Source organism: Electrona antarctica (assembly GCF_951216825.1).
Source record: "Electrona antarctica genome assembly, chromosome: 20".
NCBI classification, from domain to species: Eukaryota; Metazoa; Chordata; class Actinopteri; order Myctophiformes; family Myctophidae; genus Electrona; species Electrona antarctica.
The window spans coordinates 29,623,899-29,649,423 of NC_136801.1; the positions used below are offsets into that span (position 1 = coordinate 29,623,899).

At 42.3% G+C, this 25,525-nt stretch overlaps 1 long non-coding RNA gene across 1 annotated transcript in view; it reads left to right on the forward strand.

Annotated features, from left to right (window-relative positions):
- LOC306913377 overlaps positions 1-25,151 on the forward strand; it is a 129,725-nt gene extending 104,574 nt beyond the window's left edge. The window contains exon 5 of the long non-coding RNA XR_013788524.1: positions 24,567-25,151. This is a non-coding gene — a long non-coding RNA (uncharacterized lncRNA). The remainder of the gene's footprint in view (positions 1-24,566) is intronic.
- The last annotated feature ends 374 nt before the right edge of the window (positions 25,152-25,525 follow it).

A 25,525-nucleotide genomic window follows, 5' to 3' on the forward strand; every position in this document is an offset into this window, starting at 1 on the left:
GGAGTCCCACCTGTGTATCCACACTGGAGAAAAACCTTACAACTGCAAAGGGTGTGAAAAGAGTTTCAGTCGGCTAGCTCATCTACAGTCCCACCAGCGTATCCATACTGGAGAAAAGCCATACCTCTGTAAACAGTGTGATAAGAGTTTCAGTCACTTAAGTGATCTAAAGAAACACCTGCGTATCCATACTGGAGAAAAGCCATACCACTGTAAACAATGTGAGAAGAGTTTCAGTGTGTTAAGTAATCTAAAGAAACACCTGCGTATCCATACTGGAGAAAAGCCATACCACTGTAAACAATGTGAGAAGAGTTTCAGTGTGTTAGGTACTCTAAAGAAACACCAGCGTATTCACACTGGAGAAAAGCCATATCACTGTCAACGGTGTGACAAGAGTTTCAGGGACTCAGCTAAACTTAAGACTCACCTGCGTATTCACACTGGAGAAAAACCATATTACTGTAAATGGTGTGAGAAGAGTTTCAGTGAGTTAGGTACTCTAAAGACACACCAGCGTATCCACACTGGAGAAAAACCATACCTCTGTAAACAGTGTGAGAAGAGTTTCAGTGAGTTAGGTAATCTAAAGAGACACATGAGTATCCATACTGGAGAAAAACGTTCCAAAAAAACCAAAGAAAAAAAGAAAACATTCCAAACATAGGAAACCAAACGAACACTTGATGGCTAAACTTTTTATTTCTTTTGCCTTTATTGATAGTATCAAGTGAAGATAGACAGGGGAGGGAGAGAGAGATGGGGCGAGACATGCAGCAAAAGTCGTCATGAACATGACTTGAACAAGCGGCGCGCTGTCAGGCCAAAGCCTATATGTGGCATGTGCCTGGACCACTTGGCCAGCAGGGGCCGCTTGGTGGCTAAACTTTAAGAAAACAAGAAACAGGAACTTAAGAATACTGCTACAGGCTATGGCTCCTTCAATGAGGCCCTGGCTCACAGCTCTCCCCTGATGTTCTTCCTGGCTAGCCTCAAGTCAAACTGAACATCATCCCACCTGCAGCCTGCCTGCTCTTAAACAGGTGGGACACACCAAGCACAATCACAGGAATTGGTATCAATTATCTCATGCAAAGGCAAATCCAGGCCCATGAGTTGATCTGCATTTACTTACTCGCTTTAAAATGTTTTATTTTCAATAAACACCATTCAATACATATTTCAGGCGCCAAACACGTACAATGAAATGACTAAATAACATGAACAGACACCCCTCCTCCTCTACAGTGCTTGGCACCTTCGGAGTGACCTTCCAATCAACTAATGCCAGCAATGCAGAGGAGAGCTAGGTGAAGTGACCAACACATAATTCCTACTTCTACACTCTTGCTTTTAATTGATCTTTTAAATTCCTTGTTATTCATGTCCTCACTGTATTGCATTACTGCTATTTGTGAGTGGTGTAAACCACTCCTACAACTGGCTTTGTTAGTTTACGTGTCTGTCTTTACCAAAAAAATCACACCCGTGTGAACTGAGTGGTGTAAGGTCTTATATAGACTGATCAGCTGTGGTCTGACGTAATGTCTGACGTAATGAAATCAGCATCAACCAATCAGCATCAACCATGCTCATTTTTTGAGCACAGACAGACAGACTAACAAAGCCAGTTGTAGGAGTGGTTTACACCACTCAAAAAATGAGCATGGTTGCTATGGTCACCCAGTTCACACGGGTCAGACATTACGTCAGACCACAGCTGATCAGTCTATATAAGACCTTACACCACTCAGTTCACACGGGTGTGATTTTTTATTTTATGCCTTGCTTTTCTTTTTTTCCCCCATTGCTCTGTAAAGCACTTTGAGCTGCATTTCATGTCATCATTTTTGTATTATTATTATTATTATTATTCAACTATAAATGCACTCTGTCAAGGTGCCAACTTGCACCTTGCACAACAACTTGTGCACAAGCAGAGCGCACAAGTACTGCTACTAACTAATGTCTATTACAACTGCTGTTCTAAATCCTTTAGACCCGTTATTGATCTTATACCAACCTTGAAGCGTACCTTAGTTACGTCACCATCGACAGCCAATAAGGGACCACCATTCTTACCACGACATACATACATACATACATACATACATACATACATACATACATACTGTACCCAACCAATCACCAAACGTACCTTAGTTACGTCATCAACACAGACACAGACACCACCGACATACACAGCCGATTTCCGTACTTTTGCACTCTGCTTGCGCAAGTAATTACTATTAAGGACTAACAAGTAATGTTATATAGAGAGGAGTGACGTCATACTCTTCCAAATTAGGTTGGAGTCTGGGTTTGTTACGACCACAAATCAACCATGCATTAGCAGGGAACAGACTCCACACAGCCAACCATGCATTAGCAGGGTCGAGACTCCACACAGCCAACCATGCATTAGCAGTGTCCAGACTCCACACAAATTAATGGAAATGCGCGAATGGGAATGGTTAACCAGGCTACGAAAATATTTGACGTTGCTTTTTTAATGTTGTCAAAAGACTTTTGACGTCATAATTTCTATAGGCTTGCACTGCAACGGTTTATGTTGTGTGTGACATCAGACCTCACCTCCTGGTCAGCCTACATAAGGTGAGACTTTCACTTCATAGCAGAGCGACGTGTAGATAGTTGTGCTAACGGTTTTACATAAGAGATACAAAGATAGCAGCTGAGACAGAGAAGAGGGACGGAGAGAGAGATATAAAATAAAGGATATATTTCAGAGAGGAACCCAAAACTCTCCTCCCACCACAGTCCATTTATAGCATCATATTTGATGATGGAAGGAAGGAGTGAGTCCCAATATGTCCAGACTCAGGTCTCCTGTTTTGAGTGTCCATATGCCGGTGCCTCCACCTTCCTCCATCAACACGTGAAGAAGAGGAGCCACAACGACCTCTACTGCCAAACACTGAGGAATGAACAGATGACCTCAGCAGCCTGTCTGCAAATCAACAGCCCTGTAACCAGCCAGAAACAAGGAGACACGGATGGACCAAAATATGACAACAGTCAACAGTTTACCAAGAATGTAGCTCAGGCGGGAGACTTGAAGACACATCAGTGGAGTTACACAGGAAAGAAGATATACACCTGCAAACAGTGTGACAAGAGTTTCAATAGGTTTGGTAACCTGGAGTCACACCTGCGTATCCACACTGGAGAAAAACCTTACAACTGCAAAGGGTGTGAAAAGAGTTTCAGTCAGCTAGCTCATCTACAGTCTCACCAGCGTATCCATACTGGAGAAAAGCCATACCTCTGTAAACAGTGTGATAAGAGTTTCAGTCAGCTAGCTCATCTACAGTCTCACCAGCGTATCCATACTGGAGAAAAGCCATACCTCTGTAAACAGTGTGATAAGAGTTTCAGTGAGTTAAGTAATCTAAAGAAACACCAGCGTATTCACACTGGAGAAAAACCATACCACTGCAAACTGTGTGACAAGAATTTCAGGATGTTAGTTCATCTAAAGAATCACCTGCGTATCCACACTGGAGAAAAACCATACCACTGTATACAGTGTGAGAAGAGTTTCAGTGAGTCAGGTACTCTAAAGAAACACCAGCGTATTCACACTGGAGAAAAACCATACCACTGCAAACTGTGTGACAAGAGTTTCAGGATGTTAGTTCATCTAAAGAATCACCTGCGTATCCACACTGGAGAAAAACGTTTAAAACAAAACTAATACAAAAAAAACATTCCAAACATAGGAAACCAAACGAACACTTGATGGCTAAACTTTTTATTTGTTTTGCCTTTATTGATAGTATCAAGTGAAGATGAGACAGGGAAGAGGGAGAGACATGCAGCAAAGGTCGTCATGAACGGGACTCGAACATGCGATGCGCTGTCAGGCCAAAGCCTATATGTGGCATGCACCTGGACCACTTGGCCAGCAGGGGCCCCTTGATGGCTAAACTTTAAGAAAACAAGAAACGGGAACTTAAGAATACTGCTACAGGCTATGGCTCCTTCAATGAGGCCCTGGCTCACAGCTCTCCCCTGATGTTCTTCCTGGCTAGCCTCAAGTCAAACTGAACATCATCCCACCTGCAGCCTGCCTGCTCTTAAACAGGTGGGACACACCAAGCACAATCACAGGAATTGGTATCAATTATCTCACCCCTCCACCTCTACAGTGCTTGGCACCTTCCAATCAACAGGAATGCCAGCACTGCAGAGGAGAGATAGGTGAAGTGACCAACACATCATTCCTACTTCTACACTCTTGCTTTAATTGATCATTTAAATTCCTTGTTACTTGCGCAAGCAGAGCGTGCAAGTAATGTTATCAGTCAGGTGCTACGATGCGTATGTCCCTTAGCAGCATATGATACGACGTCATATGCTGGCACGGTACATACGGAAGCAGACCGTGCGTCATGCTACGAAGCGTATGTCCCATGACGTGATGAAGATATGTACCAATGTCCCTTAGCAGCATATGATATGACGTCATATGCTGGCACGGGACATACGGAAGCAGACCGTGCGTCATGCTACGAAGCGTATGTCCCATGACGTGATGAAGATATGAACCAATGTCCCTTAGCAGCATATGATACGACGTCATATGCTGGCACGGTACATACGGAAGCAGACCGCGCGTCATGCTACGAAGCGTATGTCCCATGACGTGATGAAGATATGAACCAATGTCCCTTAGCAGCATATGATACGACGTCATATGCTGGCACGGGACATACGGAAGCAGACCGTGGAGGTATGTTTTCCGTCATGCTACGAAGCGTATGTCCCATGACGTGATGAAGATATGTACCAATGCCAGGGTATAATTGGTTTACGATGGTGACGTAATGAGGATATGTTTCAGTGTCGGGTGGATTAAAGGGACATACGCATCAAACCACCCGAGTAACCACATTATACCACTAATCAACTCACAAATTACATATAAATATATACATAGAGGCATGATCTTTAATCACGTCATATGTTCATCACGCCATATGCTGCTACGGGACATACACATCAAACGACCCAAGTAACCACAGTATACCGCTAATCAACTTACAAAGTGCAGACACATAAAAAGTACTAGTAGGCCATTTATGGCCTACTTGGGTGCAACAAGCAAGTAGGCACTCGACAGAGTGCAGTTTTAGTTATGATTACTATTGTATGTAAACAAGCTGAGAATTTACGTCATATGTGTCTGAGCAATTCGGCATATGTATGTCGGTGGAAACCCTTGGCCAATAAGGGACCACCATTCTTCACGATGATTAGAGCGCCCCTCACTTCACACGGGTGTGATTTTTATTATTACTATTTCTTTATTTATTCTGATTTCCTTTGTCCAATGACTCTGAACTGAACACACAACGGTAGCTATTGGTCATGAGTTACCGAGCAAGTTTTCCAGTGAAAGATTAGTTGACTCTTCCAATCAATATGTGCCGTTTAATCTGCGAAATACATATTGATTGGATAGCACATTATCTTAATGTCAAAACATATTTGGTAAAGGTCTTGTGGGAGTTAATAATGAATCTCTGCACTGGGGCTCAACTCGCATTGATTTCTCCTGTCAGCTGAGCAGTGTTCTTAATACGTCGCTACAGCATGTGCTGATCTTTCTTTAATCATGTGTTTTGTTGTTTTAAATCCACAAAAATGGCTGTTTAATGTCACACATCTATCTATCCGTCTATATGTATCGTTTCAGCCGCCCATACTGTAGTAGTAATACCAGTAAGATGCGGGCGAGGTTGCGTGCACACATGTCCTGGGTGACAGCAGACTGCTGAGTGAACACTGGTGCTTTGCCATGGGGGGTCAGATTAACATAATGGAATGAATTCTGTACTGGCCATATATGGAGCGTGTCTTGAGTGTACAGGGTGTGATGAGGTCAGATCAACATACAGTATGGAATGTCAGAACACGGGGCAAGATCCAAAGTTCTTTGCTTTGTTCCCTCCTAGATTTTCATTTTTACATCGATGCACTTATCTGTTTCACATTCATACATATCATTCATCTCTTCAAAAGTATCGTGTGAAGTGAGGGGCGCTAATATATTAAAGTCTAACTCATGTTGATTAGGTGATGTAATGGTGGTGTAAAACAAACGGTGCAAACACAAACATTAAACGCCATTAACAATAAAGAGACAATATGACGTAATGAGGCACATTATGATGTAAATTTTCCCTTCATTGTCCATGGCGTTTAAAAAATAAACATTGAACTAAAGACAAACATTAAACCTGTATATGGGGCTAGTGCCCCTCAAATAAGTACCGCAATATCATATTGTCCAAACCACATTGGAACCTTTTTTTGAGTGGTGTAAACCACTCCTACAACTGGCTTTGTTAGTCTGTCTGTGCAAAAAAAATGAGCATGGTTGATGCTGATTGGTTGATGCTGATTTCATTACGTCAGACATTACGTCAGAACACAGCTGATCAGGCTATATAATACCTTACACCACTCAGTTCACACGGGTGTGATTTTTTTAATCCCACAATTACATTTTTTTCACCCAGTGTCAATATCTAATGTAATCCTGGGCGCTACACTTAGCCACACGTAGCGCGTGGAAGGAACACGTTATTCCGACCAGTTCCTTTCCCCTCTATCAGGTGCCCCGGCTGGCCAGGGGGAGGTAGTTTTGGATTTCTGGAGTTCTGGATTACTGCAAAAAAACATGCAGTAATCCAGGACCAGGTCTCTACCTGGATTACTGCATGTTTTTTGTGAGGGTAACTACCCTAGGGGACACGGGGAGAACATGTAAACTCCACACAGAAAGGCCCTTTCGCCAACCCCGCCTCGGGTATGGGCACTGATGACGCGGAGGAGAGAACAGTCCCCAGTGGGCATCGAACGCAGGACCTTCTAGCTGTGAGGCAACAGCACTACCGACTGTGCCACCGTGCCCCACTTTGGAATTATGTTTAAGTCGTTCCTAAAAAAAAGAAAGAAACAAGTTCTCACAAGACTTTTTAAGCTCAAAATAGATTGACCTGAAAAAGGGTTATTTTTTGAAAAGGAATGACTGCTTTGAATTGATATATTTAGTTGATACTTTACCTATCACCAACATTTCATTTGAAGCAAATAATATAAAAATATGATGATAAAAACATGAAATCATAATATTTCAGGTGAGTTACATTTTCTTGCTGGGGGCATGACAAGAGTGATTGCTCCAATAACAATTCTGCCAGGAAAAAGTCACACAGGTCTATAGAGTAGTCTGTCTGTCTGTCATACTTCACTTGTTAACTTCCACTGTGCTGACAGTCTGACACATGCTACATCTCATATTATATGCACAAATACAATTCTTTGGTATAGTACTGTATATCACAATCTCCACTGTAACCAAACAGCAGAAAAAGCAAATACAGTAGTTGTAATGAACTTTTCTGTTTGAAATGATCGTTTGAAAGATTGTGATCAGTTGATTTGGATTTAACTTCTCCCACTATTTTCTCCCCTGTTGAATCTTGGAGGACATACTTATTTTCATAATTGTGTACAAGCTGAACGTTTTGACTTGTTGGATAATTTGATTAATTTAAATTATATTTTGACCAAAATCTGATCAGATGCATTGTAGTTTTTGCCCTCTCCTGTAAAGTGCACAGTGCATTTTTGGTCAAACTGTATGTCGCTCATCCATCCATTTTTTCCCTAATCCATCCATCCATCTCTTGCATCCTTTCCTCCACCCATCTCTCACCTACCCTGGCCTCTATCTGTCCATCCATGATGCTCTCCACCCATCAATTCTCCCATTTATCTGAGATCCATCCATTGCCCTCCATCTTTCCATCTGCCGTTCTCTCCACCCATCCATCCATCCACAGCCACCCTCTGTCTATTCATCCCTCCATCTATCCATCCATCCCTCCTTCCTTTCTTCTTTCCTTCTCTCCAAGGCCAAGGACTCCTTAGCTGAGAGACAGATGAAGTGGGACCCGGCTCCATATACTATATATTGTATACAATTGTGTTGCGGATTAAACCTATTCATAGATTTCATAGCTTTATAGACTTGTTTGACTGTATCATCACTCAGTGTTCTGTAGCGTGGTATTGGATTCATGATTTGTGAGCTTGTAGACTTGCTATATTTTTGGACCTATCATAACTACATTTAGGGGCCCATACCTGCATTCATTGTATCATATCTATATCTACAGTATACATCCCTTGGACTTGGAATGCGGGAAGTTGTGTAGTAAGTACTGGGAGCTGATGGTATAGGATAGGTGTGGCGCTTAGCAATCCATCTCCCAGAAGTCTAGCACAGTGTAACGGGGAATCGGGGATAGACTCCTGCGTTCTCGGCTGCTACAGACAATAAGCCTTTCTGAGTCTGAACCGCTTACTTATTACCCAGGGTGGTAACTCTGAAGAGAGAGTTGTGTCTGAGGGTCCCCATGTCGTCATGCATTTACATAAATAGCTGGAAAGGAGGGGACACACAAAAACGCAACACTCATATCAGCATATCGATTTTATCCAATAATTTTATCTATGGCACCTTACCTTTAAACTATGTGAAAGGTACAGACCAAGCGATGACATTGTCTGAAATGGGAGGAATTCAGATGAATCTTGTTTACACGGCTATACATGTGCAGCATCCAAACTTTTCTCTTTCTCTTTCAAACGTTCACAGCTCATCAACTCAACACATATGGTCAGAAACACAAGCAGTTGATTAATAGGAACCTTAAGGTATGACAACTGCATCGGAGCACTTAAGCTGTGAAAAAGGGAGTGTGTGTGTGGGTGCTCTCTATCACTAACACAGGCTTCGTGGACATGGAGATGTAAAAGCAGCCTCGTTGGGTAGATGTTTTTGATGGCTGTACAAGGCTGCAATCAAGCATTAATGACGGACAGGCTCTAATTACTGGCCGGCCCCTTGTCTCATATAGATTACGCTGCTGCACTGGAATTATGGTAGTGAACCTCGTCTCACTACCAGGGCCCGGAACTACCATATGGGCATTTTGGGCATGTGCCATACAGGGGGCCCAAGGCCCACCTGGCTCCACAGAAATGTCCCATCACTAATCCGAAAGAAAGAAATGGTGTCTTAAAAAAAATAGTGTTTTATTGTTGGTGAGAATGCAGCTGAAACGTGTAATTGTATGTGTAAAGCAGCAACAATGTGCTAGATTGGCTGTTGTTCAAGGTGGGTGGGCCCACTGGGCTGTGTGAGGTCAGGTGGAGAGGTGATTCTGGTGGAATCTCGGTCTCGCCCTTCATTTGTCTTGGACTTGACTCGTTCTCGGACGAATTGACATATTATTATTAGAATCACATGTCCCGGGTGGTTCAATCAACCAAGTTCCAAAAGCAATTCCATTTTCATCCATAGGGTGGCGCCGCAAATGTGAGAAATGTAACCGTTTGTCGCAAAAACATGCTTTTTGGGGGTTAAATCCCCTCCGAATTACTTACGCATGATCATAGGGGTGACGTGACATTGTAATAGGGCTTGCAAACCTCGCACCTTTAGTATGCTAATTTGGGGGAGGTGCCATTTTGGCTGGCAATATTAGTGGGATGGGCATATGTAAGCGACTGCGACAACCACACTTTGCAATTTTTCAAAATTGTGACCTTTCTAGTTATTATTATTAATGTGGTAAATAGTAAATGTTGCATTTATATAGCGCCTTTATCCAAGGCGCTTTACATAGATTGTGCATTACATTCACCCTTTCACACACACATTCATACACTGATGGCGGCGGAAACCATGCAAGGCAATCTTCCTTCCCCCAACCTGCAACCAACTACTCTACCCAGTAACTTTTGATTATTGGTAAGGATTCCTATTTTGGTTTCGTTGTAGCTTATACTTCTGTTGCTTGTTAGCCTGATTTGAGTTTTGCATTCTTGAATGTTTTTAATTCATTCATGTAACCTTTAATTACTCACTTTTGTTAGTAAATTATCTTTTTGCACAAGCTGCTGCTTCTCATTTATAATAAGTTACGGGTCTTTGCCCCTAGACACTAAGGGTCATAACAATAACATTTTAAATCCCTTCATAGTAGAGAGTAAAACCACATAAATGAGTTTTGCAATATAGCACTTCACTAAGCAATGACATGAGGTACTGTTTTTTGCCCTGAAGTAGGGTAATTGATCGGCTGTTTGTTTTGCATAGCTCAACTCACTCAAGGACCCCTAAATGTATTTAACTCCGGACCCCCACCTGAAATATATTTTGTGCCATTAGTGACATGTTGTGTGCTTGTTGATCGGCTACTGTATGATTAAAGTGGTTAATTAGATTTTTATGATATTTATAAATGTTGCTTGAACCCATTCAAAGACTTCTGACTTTGAGAAGCAATACCATATATCGGTTTTAGGAAAAAACACCTCTTTTTAATCAAAGTGCATATTTTTTTAAGCTCCCACATATTTTCGCATTTTTTGCAACTTTAGCAAGTTCCAGCAATTTGTCGGACGCCTTTTTACTAACGGATGTACTTTTTTGAGCTTTGGATTTGTACCACAGAAGAGTCAAGCATTTAGTGTTTGTTGCTCTCAACATATCTCAGTGATTCAGCATATATCATACATTTTGAATGCCTACATTACACATAAAACAGCCTGACAAGTTACAGTAGCATACAATACTACAATACTGTAGTTCATGAAGAACTTAAAAATGGCATTTAAAAATAAAAATCTTATCTGAATCAGACATTTCCTTTTAAGACATTTCAAGTGATAAAAGATAAACTATAAAGATTTGGCAAAGGGTAAAAGCTGTTTAAATGTCAGACCAAAATTGCTCTAGACGTGACAGCTTTACTGTAAGTAGATGAGTTATCCGATAAGACAAACATAAGGGTGAAGATGTGGCCTCTTATCTGCTGCCTTGGAGAACAGAAAAGAAAAATCTGCACAATGACTGGCAGCCTCTTTGATCCTACTCACGCGCGCGCGTGCACACACACACACACACACACACACACACACACACACACACACTACTATATTTGTGAGGACATCAGCATTTTGAGATGGCGACTTTATAAATGGCATTTTTTATTTGTTGATCAGCATGTGCGCGACATAAATTAGGCACATCTCCAACTGTTATTAACTCATATTTTTAACTCTATGCTCCAACCGCTAACCTCAACCTCTACATACCTAAATCCTAACCTGAATATTTTCCTAATTGTAAACATAATGACCATAAAACAATAATGTATCCCATGAGGACCACACACACACACACGCACGCATGCATGCACACGCGCACACACACACACATGCGCGCACAGTCGCACAAACACAAACACACACACACACACACACATACACACACACACACACACACATGCACGCACGCACAGTCGCACACACAAAGGAGAAGGACACACCAGCACTGGTCAGCAGTGGTTTTAAGCTGATTCATGCATCTCTGGGTGAATGTGGCTGTATTCAATCAGTGGCTAATAGACAGGAGTGAAATGTTTCACAGACAAGGCCATGAGACAAGGCAATAGAAGAGAACTGTAGTGCTTTGAAGCAGAACTTTCCTACCAGCCTAAATAGTACAATACGTACATGCAATCACTTCTTCACTTGTCCAACAAGCATATCTTTGCTCTTTTTTGCAGAAACCTTGTATCTCCATATTATTATTATTTTGTTTGTAAATGAATGCCCTACTTTCTTGTATAACCGTGTCATGTGCTAAAGTAGTGAAAATAACAGATCTGCTATTATGGCTATTTTCGAAACATTTTAAAAGTTAAAGTGTTTAAGTGTGTTTGTAGGTTTTATAAATATTGAGCCAACAGAACGTATTAACAATTAAGAGCTTGTGACTAAATAATAACTACATTAGGATCCATTGTACACACAGGTTATTTTTTCCCCATTTTCTGAAAAGTAACTGTTTTGGACATACAAGGTTTCCACTCGACAACGACGATAAAACAGAAGATGGTAGGGGACAGAATAGGGGGCGGGGGATGATGTCATCCACACTGCGGCCTCATTTGCAGCTATAGGCAGAGAAAATGGAGCATGTCACCCGGGCTAATGAGGCTCACGGCCACTCATTCACACACACACACACACACACACACACACACACACACACACACACACACACACACACACACACACACACACAGACAGACAGGTGTATGCACGCATGCTCAAACATACGCATGCACACACACATATGCACACACACACACATGCATGCAAGCATGCATGCACACACACAAACAAACACTGTACGTTGCCAACATCGGATCTGAATCTGAAATGGCGCAGTAGTTCTCAAAGTGGGTCCTTGACGTGTTCCAAGGACAGCAAATGAATAGTTAATATATCGGTTTAACCACTTTAACCCCATCCTCTACTTAGGCTATTGAAAAATTGCCGATCTACAAGCTCACTATACGTTCATAACACTGCATGAGCTTGTAGATCTGCTATTTTTTTGTTTGTTTTTATCTAAAAAACGTTTTGAATCCTTTCAATTATTTATTTATTTTACCCAAATCTTCTCTTCTGGGGGTCCCTGGCACAGAATCCTTTCAGGTAGGGGTACTAGGCCAAATACATATTAATTTGGACGTGAAAATGTTTGAGAAACACTTGAATAGCATATTGTTGCGTACTCCCAAGCATGCTGTGTATAATATGCAGTTACAGTCAATTTTGACGGGCTTCACATCAAGGACACATTCCTCATGTGCTCGTCTAAGATTAAAACAATATCAGGATGCGACATCATGAGGACTGCTCTGCATTACTACAATTTCAACATTCACACAAGAATGCTTTTAATATACACATGTCTAGTGCACCTCTCTGACAGTTGTAGCAACCAAGTCAAATCATATGCATGCAGGCTTGACACGCACGCACGCACGCACACACGCGCACACACTGAGACGCCCTGTCCCCTGCTCAGATTGATTTACCTGTGCGTTGCAGGCCTGCTGTTATCATGGTGCTCTCAGACAGGCCTGCCATGATAGCTCAGGGAAAGTGGGGCGGAGGTGGCAGCAGCACATGATAGAGCACAGCAACTTATCTCCCATGGAGAGATCCATCATTCTAGTGCAGGAAAAAGAGAGAGAGGGAGGGAGTGTAAACAAGGAGAGCTATATACCCTTTTGCTATCTTTTGGTTGAAATGCGTGAAACATTGTTTACTGTTGCAGGGTTTGGTGTTGTTGCTTTTAAGAGTGCATTGATAAAAGCCCCGGCCCTTTACTTCTCAGGGCGTTTTCATACCTTTAGTTTGCTTTGTTCCGTTTGGGGACTGTTGTGCCGTTGCAATTTGCCCCCGGATTGGTTTCTGTTCACAGTGCAGTACTGAACTCTGTTCTCGCGTGACTATGAGCAGTCCGGATAATCCAATAGCCTAATGATGAGAGATTGTAGCGAAGTAAAAGTGAAAGTTATGATAATTGTATTTAAACTCAAGTAAAGTATATAGATCCTCGGAAAAACGAAACAAAGTTGTCAATATATCTTTTGTAAACGTAATACTTACAGCGCTTTAGTTTACGATCGTCAAAATAGCTTCACTGCAGGAGTTTTTCACTAACCTTTGAAGAATCTTGAAGAGTAGAGTCTTGATTGTAAAAATAGTGCCATCGTTTGTCATAGTGTCGAAAAATATTCCACCACTGCGAGCAACAACAAGGGGTAACAGCCCGACATGCATTGTGCCTCGACTTCCCAGAAGCCCTGAGAAGTTGTTTTGGGGTTATTTTCTCCGGTCACGTGATGACGTATCCGAGAGTGTCCGAGAGAAACATTGTATCTCTTTGAAGTTATCAAAAACGGCGAATAAAACAATTAAAACACAACTCGTGTAACTCGTGATTGGGAGGGAAAGAGGTCTTTATCAATGAACTCGGGTAATTTGTGAATGGGGGTCAAAGTGTTAATAATCTTAATCTGCGATACCTCAAACTACCGTACCGTTATTTCTCGCCACTGTTCAATGACACACCAGGACGCATGGTATTGGTGACAGTGCCCAGTAAGTGCCCAGTAAGTAGGAACATCCGAGTAGTAGCTATTTGCTCAGTTTGCATAGCCGGCAATCTCCTTTCCACAGCTTCTTCTTGTACCCTCAGCAGATTATAACAAATGCTGCATACTCCAGTGTTTGTATTTTGCTCTGCTTCATGCATTTCATCTAGCTGCCTGCGCTGCTGATCCATGTAAGCCGGTGGGCCACTATCACCCTGACAAGATTTGGCTTTACGCTTCCTAGACTGAGCCTCAGGAATGGGCAGCCTTCCACTATATGTCCTCCACCCTGCACATCATGTCTCTGGCTGCTTGTATACCTTGTGGAGTATATACTGCTAACCTCTGTATCAGTGTGGGTGAACTCTGAGCAGCCTACAGTATGTGAGGCCACTTCATCATACTGGATGTCCTTTATTGATAGATCACAGTAGCCTGACGGGAAACGGGTATAGTAGAGAGATTGGGGGAGAAGACACGCAGTAAAGGTCGTCGGGATCGGGAATCGAACCCGCGACGCGCTGTCAGGCTATTATTATTGAAATGTATTTAAAGGATAGCATCATCTCGTTTTAGAGGGGGTCCTCAAGGCTTGCTGGATTACCAGCCCAGATTCCCGGACAGCTACGCCGGCCCGGTCGAGATCACTGGATCTCTTGTTTGCATTTTCTCCTGAAAGTGGAAAAAGATAATGAGTCACTGAAAAAAAGAAACAAGTACTATGTATGGCTATTTTACGCTATAAGCAAACTGCTGTGTAACTTACAGTATGCCATATATAGGTTCTGGTTTTGTTTATTAGGTACTGACCATTTCCATCTAACATATCGCCAGAGTGCATGGCTGCTGCTACATAGCTGGAGCCAGAAATAGCTGGACTGGACAGTGTCATGCCATCACTGGACAATGTCCGCTAAACAGGATATTAACCGTCTGCCCGCCGCAAACGAGGAACACGAGGGTGTAAATTAGTACCCTAGTCCGCCAAACACGAGATTCTCGGGTTTGAGGGTTTGTATTGTTTAATCCATTTTTTGATCGGATCGTAATGCTAGCTAATGTTGCTACCCGCATCAACAGTGGGACACTGTGGCCGCGGCCATTTTGAACATGCGCGCGCATCCACTTCCAGTCTAAGCCCACCATTCACAGCTCTGTATCTCAGAAACGACATTGAGGGGCCGTTTCTGGTGAATACAAGGGTTTTCAACGGGCTGTAGCAGGCGGGCTGACACTCGCGGTCGCCTTTTTCCACCACCGACCGACACAACAACATCCGGGCCTGAGACCAGTTTGTCATTGTAACATGCAGATTATGGATATTTGGATCTTCAAAGTAAGTGTTACGCGCGATAAAACATACACTAGCGAGGGATTAATTAATGCTGGTGGTTAAAGTATTAAGTTATTCAAACCACAGAATGTCTAGGCGTACCACAGATGTAAAAGAATGTGTTTGTTTACCAAACTCTTCTGGGTGGGTTCTACCACAGATGTCAAATAATGTGTTTACCAAACCCTTCTGGGTGGGTTCTACCACAGATGTAAAATAATGTGTTTACCAAACTCTTCTGGGTGGGTTCACTTTCTCTCCTTCAGAGAACAGGGCGAGAATACGCATAGGGTGGTATTCAGTCTAATAGATTTAATCGATTTTCAATTCAAAAAATAAAATCTTCTTTGATATTATTTGATATACAAAAGTATTTCATAGAAATCCGAATAAAACATGCTTCTTGATAAGTTAATCAAAAACAGTAATTGAAAGATTAAGCAATAGTTGCAGCCCTTCATGGCGAGGGCTGACACCTCATCCACACTGCCAGTGATGCGAGCGAACGATGAAATCTCATTAGAATAAATGGTTTTCAATGAGACTGTCCTGACGTACCGTGAGCGGCAATGCACTGTGCAGCGACGTCGTCCACCCCTCCTAAATTCCCTCGCTCTATTTGAGCGACGTTTCATGGCTCCTTATTTGTTGAGATCTACGTATACGCTACTATTTATTGGTTATTTAATTGGTTCAGGCTACATCACAAGGCCATGATCGACGCTCCATTTCGGGACAGTTCTTCCGCGCAATATCGCTGTCGGAATGTTCACTCCTTGCCTGTGCAGATGAGGTGTGCTGCAGCTGGCCCATTGCCTTATTTCTTTTTTATAGACGACTGGTTCTCAATGTCGGGGAACCTCGGGGTTCCTTGATGAGGTCTAAATGGAATCTTAAACTGAGAGTATACAAATGGAACCAAGTGGATCATTATCGACCCATTTGTACACTCATAGTTATGGGGTCCTTCAAATTATTTTAAAAACTTTGAGAACCACTGTTTAGACTTGAAGTTGTCATATTTGCCTCTCCTGACTCATCATGATTACCAGCAGTCTTGGCAACCAGTAACCTTGTCAAACCCCATGTCAAAAACCTTGGTGTGATATTTGATTAAGTTTGACAGGCAAGTTGGTGCAACAGTAAAAGCCAGTTGTCCCCCAGCTTCCTACTATTGATAAAATCAAGCCTTTTCTCTCTTTCAAAGACATTGAGAAAGTTCTCCACAGCGCCCAGTTATCCTCCCGCTTGGATGATAACTGCAGCAAATCCCTGTAGCTGGCATTAGTCCAGAACGCCACAAACAGGGTCCTGACAGGTGTCTAATCCTATAACCCCAAGCCTAAACCTAAACTGAGGGAACATATACAAATATAAAATGAATGGGACCACAATTTAGTATCACTAAACGCATGTCATAATAATAAAGCCTCGGACAAAGCCAACTCGGATCGTGACAACTCATGACAAGAAACAATTTTTTTTGGGCCGAACAAATAATTAGAAAGAAGAAAAAAAGGGCAGGGTACACTTTTTTTGTTGTTTTCCTTTTTTCTAATTATTTGTTCGGCCCCAAAAAATTGTGTTTATTGTCATCAAAGTTTTTTAATGATTTTACAATAAAGCATACAAAATACACATGACTTACACAAAAGAAAGAGACAAGAAAAACAAACAAAAAACAAAACAAAACTAGCAGTCAAAAAAGAAAAACCCCAATGGACAACACCCCTCCACATTCTGTTGCTGACAATAGTGATTATATCCGTAATGTATTACCAATTACAAATTGTTAATGCAACCATCCTTTAATATACAAATAAAAGTAGTCCCATATTTCATGGAACTTCCCTTTGACATTGTTCCTCCTGGCAATTGAGTATTCGAAGGATGCAGTTTCCGTCATAAGTTGGGTCCAGTCTGTGATCTCTGGCGTAACAGAGCTTTTCCAGTTTCTCAAAATCAACCTGGCTGCAGTAATAAGACCTGCAGTCACTAATGCATGTTGTGCCTTGGTGACCCCCTGTGGCAGCACTGTGCGATCACCCAAGAGACATAACCTTGGGCATTCTGGTAGTATTAGCCCCATCCAGTCTCCAAGTTTCCCCAGTACCTCTTTCCAGAATGGTATAACCACAGGACATTCCCAAAAAGCATGTAAAAATGTACCATTTTCCCCTTTACATTTCCAACACCGTTTGTCTTCCACCAAGCCCATCCTAAACAGTTTCACAGGGGTATAGTAGAATCTATGTATAATTTTGTAATGTATAAATTTGCTTTTAATATCCCTAGTGGCCCACCCAACTTTGGAAATTATATTTGACCATTTCTCTTCACTTATTTCACATCCTAAATCCCTTTGCCATATTAATCTAAGATTTTCAGTCTTTGCACTTTGTAATTCCATTATATTTTTGTAAATTATTGAGGCCCTATGCATTGTTGATGGCCAGTCAAAAATAGTTTTCAACATATTAGATTCCTCTATACCCCTGTTAAGGTTGAACACACTTCCAACACTACTTCTTAGTTGAAGATATTTCCAAAATTCACCCCTACCCATCAGGTTAAATTGATTCCCCAACTCCTGATATGACTTGCCATTTCTTTGCCAAGGCTCCCAGCAGAATGAATGTTTACCTATCGAGATGCGTGGATTATCCCATATAGAAGAATATCCCTGTTTATATTTGCATTTCCCCATCAGCCTATGGACCTCAGAGTAGACCATACCCAATGGGAATGTTTCAAAATGGGACTCTTCCCCCCTTCTACCATTTTAATCTGAGAGAGAACCTGTATGGGCTTGAAAGGAGCTACCATAGACGTTTCTATCTTTAAAATTGTGTTTATTGAATATACACAATTCTTTGGGCCGAACAAATAATTGTATTTGTCCGCGGCTTAAAAGGTCTTTAAATAAATACTTTCAGAAATGTCTATTGGAAAACTGCATGGGCATGTGCTGAGGGAAGTAGGGGTGCTGGGGGGGCTGTAGCACCCCCTCCCCCCAGGCACAGCCCCCCCTCGAACAGGAGAGAAAGGGGAAAAAAAGAGATTTAAATATGCTGTATCACAGTATTGGCACCTTATCCTGGTTAATTGCCTGTGTCAGTTCGTTCATATATAACTTGCGTGTAGAGAGGGAAAGTAAAGGCCACGTTTGCGCATGAAAATGCGCAAAATGCGCGTGCATGATGCGCGTGCACGCGCATTTTTGCGGCGCGCGCTATGCGCGCGCACCCCCAGGTACACGTTCAGCCCCTGCTAGTGTAAAGTACTTCCCGCGGGCCTGTGCATGGGAAATGCTTTTTGTCGTCGCCATGAAAGGGGGCGGGACTGCGACATGGGAGACCTGTCAAACCAACCAGTGCTCATTTGTTGGAGTGGACAGAGTTAGGTATAGTCTATTGCAGTGACAGCCTGTGTCATAATGCTGCAGTATCATTGTATATCATTATACTGCAGGTAAAATCCAAGAAAAGCAGTCATAAACGCTATTGATCTCGCAATTTCCTGTAGGTCATTTTGAACATAAAGATTTCTCCAGTTACAGATTTCACCGCAATAATGGCAATTGATTGGACAACAGAAAATTGAAGTACATCGACAGAACATTCACGGAGAAGTATCCGTTTATTTCAGTCAATGTTTTTCTGCATACAGTATGGCCATTTGAAAAGGAGGCTGCCAGTTATTATTCCCGCATTGGCCAGTAAGCCAGATATAGCTTTATTTTTGTTTTCTTATAATCTGGTTGAGTACAAAGGGGTTTCTGTCTGGTGGTTGTGCTTGCGTTTGTGTATATAGTCCCTGGACCAGCTGACTAAGGGGGCAGGGGGTAGGTTTTCTCCATGATTGAGGGCTATATTATGGAGCGTGTCTGTGTTGCTTTTATGTGGTCATGAAATTGAAGTGCTCTTTTCTTTATTTTGATGATGAGTGGGTATCTCCCTAATTCTGCCCTGAAGCATTGTTTGTTGTTTTTCGTTGGGTGCGGAGGATGGATTTGCAGAGTTCTGTGTGCAGAGTCTCAGTTTTGTGTTTATCCCATTTTTCGGGTTCTTGATTGGTAAGGGGACCCCAGATCTCACAACAAATAAGTTTAGGGATAAGGGTGGAGCCAAGATGGAGGCCACAGTCTAATTTATTTAACCAGATTTGTATTGGGATGTCTAGCTTAACATTCCTTTTGATGGCACGAATGCCCTTCTTGCCATTTCTCTCAGGTCATTCGCAGCTGTGTTGAAGTTTCCTGTGCTACTGATGTTTAGGCCGAGGTAGTTTTTTGTGTGTTTATAGTGCCGTCATATTTAGAAAGCATTAATTCAATCCATTCATGCTTATTAGATGACACTAATTAGAGGACGAGGCATTTAGCTACCTTAAGAGAGTCATCGTTGCTTCTGCTTTGTTTTGTATTCCATAATCTGTGTTATTAATCATGTTTCTTAGACAGATGCAGCTTTAATCTGTACCTGGTGGTATACATAGGCCTAGCTTTGTTTATTTGAAGCACTAATTAAATGTCTTTACACTCTACTTATGTGCCCATTTACTCTATTCTTGCCTTAATTGAAAAAAAAGGAAAATAGGACAACAGGCTTAAAAGAAAGTAAAATAAAAAAGCTCTTCCTGTGATGTTTTTTTCTTTTCTTCTTTTTTTTTACACTTGAAAGAGTTAATTGAAGCAGTTTTACTTAAGACAGTTTAGGACAATTCCCATTATGTTTAGCCTAACTAATCAACATCTGTGGTAACTGTAATTGCAAATTTGTAACTGCATCTATTGACATGTTCTCCTCTATACCTGAGGCTGGCCGTGAGAAAGCCCACCGGTGAGGTGTTTTGTGGAGATAATGAAGAGGCAGATGGCTCCCGTTGATGAACATGATCTTTGAATGATACCTCATCTGCATCCTTTCTCACAAGCTAATTTAACCCATTTTGGGCGGGAACCCCTTTTGGTGTTTTAAACATTATGTTATAATTTAGCTATTGAAAAATAGCAGATCTACAAGCTCATAGCGCGCCACCGAGTGGCGCGCTACGAACTTGTAGTTCTGCTATTTTTGAAAAATCGTTAAAATGTGCCTCAAATCTTTCAGAAAATTTTCATGATTTAGAAAACTTTTTTTTTTTATTTCGACGTCAGGCCTGAATAGGTTAATTACTCAGAGGACGGGCCTACAGGATCGCTGCAGCGCGGCAGAGCTGTCTGGATGCAATTTCTTCCCAGCGGCTCTCTGTTGCTGGCAACTGTGCTGAGATGGTGACATTTTAAAAACGTGCCTTTCTATGCCATGATTTTCTAATCTGAGTGTTTGATGTCTTAATGTCAACCTCCATCACGGCCAACGTGGATAAGGATAAAGCAGTCTGGTTTACTGAGCTTTGCTTGTAGACGTACATTCAGAGATCTCTTCGCACATTCAAACACGCGCGTGCATGTGCACATATACGCACACTTTCTGTTTGTTTGTCTTTCTTAATACGGGCTCGTCGTGGAGCTTTGTATATCCGGCTTCCCATGACGCACAGCTGTTTATGCAGTCACCAACATGGAGGCCGATGAGGAAGGAAAGACACAGCGCCCAGGGGTGATTTGTTTAGCTTTGAGAGGTTCTTCGGTTTCTGTTGTTCGATTAGCCGGTAGCTAGACGAACACATGCAGCAACAGATCATCCAGCTCTCTCTCTCTCTCTCTCTCTCTCTCTCTCTCTCTCTCTCTCTCTCTCTCCCATGTGGGAAACAGCCTACAGAGGATGGAGGATAACCCCACTAGGGACCTAGAAGCCAGCCTCCTGCAGTGCCAGCAGAGGAGGCTATTTAGCAAACACTCCATTATGTAATCTTCTGTTTTTTTTGTTTTTCTTCTCTCCATGTTTCTGCTTCTATAAGCGATTCCCAAAATGTGGGCCGGGGCCCACTGGTGGGCCGCGAGGATATTGTTGTATTATGTTATTGATAATATAACATTTAATCCCCCGGCCCAAACACTAAAGTACAGGTGAAACTGTTGCACCTTTCTGTCAGCTGTTTATGCAGTTACCAAACAATGTAAACATGACGGGCAGCGGGAGTTGGGGGGCCGATGAGGAAAGGACACAGCGCCCGGGGGTGATTTGGCAACTGACAGAAAAAGACTCGCTCGCTGCATGAAACAACTCCTCAGACCGAGACTTAAGAAAATAGAATTTATTTTATTTTTAGATACTCGTAATAAAGTGCTCTGTGCTCATAGTGAATTCAAATTAGCAAACGTTTTGGTCCTGGGACCTTTGTATGCTTATAGCACTGCTGGTTATCTCCCCAAACACGTCATGGATTTTTCTTCTTTAAAACACTTAAAAAAAACCTCTTCTCTCTCTCTCTCTCTCTCTCTCTCTCTCTCTAACTATCTGGGGGTGTAATATTGTTCTCCTGACCAGCTGTGAATGAGCTACATGTATCCTATAATGAATCACATTACAGCCATGTTTAATCCTCTGAAGTGAGGGTCCCAGCAGGGTGGGGTTATGGAGACGGAGGCTGTGTGTGTGTGTGTGTGTGTGTGTGTGTGTGTGTGTGTGTGTGTGTGTGTGTGTGTGTGTGTGTGTGTGTGTGTGTGTGTGTGTGTGTGTGTGTGTGTGTGTGTGTGTGTGTGTGTGTGTGTGTGTGTGTGTGTGTGCGCGCGCGTCCGCGATCTACTAGCCTGTCAAATGTAAATCTTCTATTTTCACTATTTTTGGACAACAAAATTGTGCGGCAAAGTATATAATAAAATACATTTTGATTCATCGAAAAAGTAATTGATCGAATAATCGATTAAAGTAAATAATCAATGCCCTAAATAAGATGGGGCAGTCTTATTTAGGGCACCACCCACTGTCAGCCTGTATAACTGGTAGTCGCCTGCTCCATAATGCCCCCCCTCCCCCACCTCCCCCCCTCCCACCGCCGCCTGACCCACCCTGGGGAGGTGTATGGATAAGGAGAAGACAGATAAGGCCGCTTCCATCTTCCCTCTCCCCCTCCATGCTTTCCTCATCTGTCCCTTCTAATCCCGCATAAGCGCTTATCCAGGGAGGTGTGGTGGAGATCACCTGGGTGTGCCGGGGATCAAAGCCGCTTCAGCAAAAAAGAAAAAAAAGAAAGGAGGGGGGGAAAAAGTCTCGTAGAAGGGGAAAAGCTGATGTAACGAGGAGAGGTAGATTAGTGCCAAAGAATTGACGAATGCCCAAAATAGGGAGAATACCCGAGTCGAGCCCCGCGGCCTTAAATCTTCGGTCGTGTCTACTAATCACATCCATACTTACACAAGTAAGTACCCATCAAAGGGGAATTTCGTTTCCCCTAATGAAGAGTCATTATTTCACCTTCTTTGTAAAAGGAAAAAAAGCAGCAATTGACGCTGGGCAATAAAAGATCTACTTGAAAAGATTCGTATTAACCTTAAAGGTTTTTTTTTTCTTCCGTCCATATTTTATCTCTATTCATAATTTGGCTGACGACACCTGCACTCAGCTTGCATTGGGCCGAACCTCCCCATGTCGTATTTCCAGTCACATGCAGTAATGTAATTTGACAAGGAAATTGCTTGCCTCTTGGCTGATTGTTAGGCCTACTGCACTTAAATCTAGAATTTGAAGTAATCGCTGTAGAAATAATGCATGTTTTTCGCTGATAGAGGGCACACTTTCAGATTTTATACCTCACTAAAAGCTACGCATTAATACGCAGAACCTATCTGGCACAAGCCACGTCAGTCATTCCGTGGCTTGGTTGAAAGCAATATGGCTACTTGTGACAAAATTCCATGCATTACCGGAATCGCACATTTATTACAGTTTTCCCACAAATTTAACGACCAGTGATTATATTCTCAAGACTGCAATCATGGTTTTCCATCATTTCTATTAGACTTGCTGCAAATGGCATGAGACTGTCCATCATTGCTTGGCGTGTCCGAAAAATGCACAGGAAAGGACATTTTGAGGGGTTTGGAACATCATGGTTTGGAACATCATAGGTTGTTTTTTGTCTTCCACAGAGATGCGTACCGCTATTTGAGTGACATGTGGCTGTGCAGCCTTCATTGTTGGCAGTGCGGTGATAGTGAAGGGCATGCTGATAATGCAGCTGATTAATCTCAGATCAGTATCTACAGTGCAGCTTATGATGGTCACAGTCGATGCCAAGGCAAGACAAGCTGTCTGTGTGCCGGCGCAAGAAGATTAAAGACCTTATGATATAAGGCTAACACATCAGAAGCGCCTTCTGGAGCTTTGGGAGGTGCTGTTGGAGATGATAGTTTGGAAGAGCAGTATAAAAGTTAGCAAAGGTATAGCCAAACAAAAGACCAGACTTCCTGAGTGAAACACGGCATTGTGACAGAAGAAAGTATTCTGTCTATTAGTGTGTCTTCTGTTTAGCTGCTAAACGGTTAATATAGCACAGGAAACGGGACAGTGCCATTATTCCAACGGCGCGTTGGTCCGACTCGCCCCATTATTGACTCTGTCCCTAACCCTAACCGCACGCAAAGCCACGTTGCCCCCATAGGTCCCATGTTAGACCCAGAAATGTAATGTTTAATGTAAACTTTTGTGATTCAAATGTCATCTGTATAGCTTAGCATATGAGATTAAGTTTGGTTGCTAAAAGTTGCACGTTGAGCAATTTGAGTCAAAATTTCATCATTCTTTAAGTAGCATGTGACATATGAAACTAGGGGGTTTTCATGATTCTGAATCCATTCCAAGCATTAGTTTTGCACAAAAAACACTCCTTGGGAGGAAAACAGCCATATCCATCATCACAAATGTGATGAGGTCAGCACATTAAATGGCCGAATTTAGCCCAAGGAGTGTTTTTTGTGCAAAACTAACTCTATTAGGCCTATAGATAAAATTTTGATCATGAAAGTTTACATTAATCACCATTTCTGTGTGTGTGTGTGTGTGTGTGTGTGTGTGTGTGTGTGTGTGTGTGTGTGTGTGTGTGTGTGTGTGTGTGTGTGTGTGTGTGTGTGTGTGTGTGTGTGTGTGTGTGTGTGTGTGTGTGTGTGTGTGTGTGTGTGTGTGTGTGTGTGTGTGTGTTTGCGTGCGTGCGTGCGTGCGTGTGTGCGTGCGTGCGTGCGTGCGTGCGCCCGTGCGTGCGGTGGACACACCAATTTGGCACCCCAGATCCTCCAACACTGAAGAGGGAGACATTTGACACAGCATCAAAGACCAGCATGGGAAGAATGAAAGGCATACAGAGGAGAGGAAGGTGGTAAATTGCTTGATATCAGCCAACATGAAACAAGAGGCCAAACCCAGCATCCCACATCATCTGAAACCCCACGGGACCTCTAATGATTATGGATCATAAAGCCCCGTTTCGTTTTTCCTATTCCCTTGAAGTTCGTTACAAAGTCAGACTCATCAGACTCAGAATCATCAGACTTAAAGCACACCTTTGAACAACGTTGTTGCTGTAACTTTGATCTATGGTATTTTTTGTTATTATGTTTTTTTGCAGCAATATTGGTTGGAGAACACATCAGGCTGCCATTTCTGTCAAAAATACTTTTAGTTACTCCACTGCACCCTCTACCAATATTGAAAACCTCATAGACAAGATATTTCCTTCAGGTGAAAAAGAAATCCCTTTATAGATCGTGCGTGTAGGCCGTCTCTACGGAACGGTATGAAAGTTGAAAAGGAAAGTTCGGTAAATCAGATTAAACCCCATTTGCTGCTATGGTTTGATGAACTGAACGAGCAAATGGAATCGCGCACGCGGCACAATGCCTGGCACAAATACAGTTGGGTGCCACCGATATTGTCCCTTATCATTTGACCCATTTAGGCCTGACCTAAAATTTTTAAAAAATCCTTCTAAATCCTCCAGTTTTCTATTTCTATTTTCACGATTTTTCAAAAATAGCAGACCTACAAGCTCGTAGCGCGCCACTCGGTGGCGCGCTATGAGCTTGTAGATCTGCTATTTTTTAATAGCTAAATTATAACATAATGTTTAAAACACCAAAAGGGGTTCCCGCCCAAAATGGGTTAACTGTCCTTTTGCGCAGATCACGCAAACCTCAGCAAAAAGAAAAGGACAATATCGATGGCCTCCAACTGTAACTTCTTTGACTATA